Below are 1,774 nucleotides of genomic sequence, written 5' to 3' on the forward strand. Positions count from 1 at the left end.
TTCCCCTCTGGCCATTCCTTCCCCATCCAGACATCTCCCAGCTCTCTCCTCCTATGAAGCTGTAAATAAACCTTACTGGCAAGGCCAAGATAAGGCTGGAAGGCTCCTCTTGGTGCTGGGAGCCACTGGCTTTCACAGCAGTGCTGCCCTCTTACTGCTGATCCAAAGCCTGATTTCAATCCACAGCTTTATTCATGCTGCTTGTAAACACAGCTTTGCAAGTGCCAAGCATTTTCAGGTTTCAGCTGCAGGTAGCTCCTGCCTTTCTTTTTGTCCTCTGTTCTTGCTAGACGCTTGCCCTCTGACTTACTTTTAGCCCCAGTGAATACAACTGGATAACTCCAGGCTTACTGGTGCGTATTGCTGCTGCAAGGAGGGACACAGAGGTTGGAGAGCAGTGGGCAGGCTTGCTCTTTGCCCACATTTCTCACCACAGCCTTTGCTCTGAACTGCACCTTACAGTCACCAGGTTAGAGAAAGCCAAAAGAGCTGTCTCAGGAGAGCAGCTCCGCCTCACTCTCTGCCAGCCTTTGCAGCCAGGGAACTTGAAACTCATATAAAGGGTAATAAAAGGGAGATTATTGAAGTAGAGCTGGAGAAAAGCCCAAAGGAAGTTATTGTTCCATATGGAAGTCAATTCTTTTCTAGTGTTATCTGTTGCTGCCTTTCTCTTTGCATTAGTACTTTATTGCCCTGATCTGAGAAAAACAAAATACTGCACCTTGGTATTAGCAAGCTGCTGATGCTGTGTATTTCCCATCCACAAAGCTTTCAAGTAATTTACCAAGGTGGCTGCAAACTGAGAAACTGAGGCATAAAAACCTTTAAGTCCCCCTGAAAGCCAAGGCAAAGAACCCAGGTGTTCAGAGGCTCCGGTGCGTGTTGCTGCCTGCGCCATTATCACCTCGCTGGCCAAGAGAGCCTTTCGGTTTCTGTTTGAAGCTTGTGCCAGGGGTTCCAGCTTGGGGAACTGCCATGGCACTGCTCTAAAAAAAGCAAGAAATACCAACCTGATGCAAATAGAGATTTATGGGGAGGGGATAAAAATCTTAGTGAGGAACTGAGATGCCCGCAGAACAAGCCCCAGAACGATTTGGCAGCCATCCCTGGGTTCTCATCTTCAGCCTGTTACCCTACTCACGTTTCTGGGGCTGTAGAGTGATAGAGCCAGTTCATCCAGATGATACCGGAGAGGTGATAAAAAGGAGTCACCAATTAGCTCCATCTGAAAGTGCTATGTAATCGGAAGCATACAGCCCTGCGGGGAAAAATATAGCAGGAGGTCAAACGCTGGCACTTTGGCAGGCTCAAGCAATAACTGTGTCAGCCCTCTCTCTCCGAGGCACTAAGCCTCCCACTGAAGTGTCATTTACCCTGTCAGCTCCTGGAGATGGGCTGAGAGAACGTGTCCTCACAGAGGTGGCCGGTGTCCTGTTTGGAAACGGCCAAGATCCCCTTTCCACTGGGATTGAATTGCAGGTGGCAGAGCCTGGGCTGGAACCTGAGCTGGGTTAGCCCCAGTTTGTAAAATTAGGCCACTCTTTGCTCTAGGCTGGGAAGGATGCCCAGGAAAGGGAGAAGGTGACACAGGACACATTTTGATCCAGGAGGGCTGGGAAGAGCCTGGCTATGTATGCTGAGTGATTCAAGCCATGTTCAGGTCAACATCTTAATCTCCTCCAAGTCAAAAAGCCAAGAAACAGCAAGAGGGGCAAATTTCAGCTGGGTTGGCTTCAATTAACATCTTCTTTATGAGTTGTGCTCCAATGGCAGA

General features: G+C 48.9%; 1 long non-coding RNA gene across 1 annotated transcript; it reads right to left on the bottom strand.

Moving 5' to 3' along the window:
* Nucleotides 1-863: 863 nt before the first annotated feature.
* Nucleotides 864-1,459, bottom strand: LOC130601424 (uncharacterized). The gene is made up of 3 exons (XR_008972672.1): nucleotides 1,374-1,459; nucleotides 1,142-1,258; nucleotides 864-986 (listed from the first exon to the last, which is right to left on the bottom strand). It is a non-coding gene; the product is annotated as an uncharacterized LOC130601424 (long non-coding RNA).
* Nucleotides 1,460-1,774: the final 315 nt, after the last annotated feature.

Source organism: Pezoporus wallicus, unplaced genomic scaffold (assembly GCF_028554395.1).
Source record: "Pezoporus wallicus isolate ANWC-B61680 ecotype Strahan unplaced genomic scaffold, APGP_CSIRO_Pwel_v1 contig_3952, whole genome shotgun sequence".
NCBI classification, from domain to species: Eukaryota; Metazoa; Chordata; class Aves; order Psittaciformes; family Psittacidae; genus Pezoporus; species Pezoporus wallicus.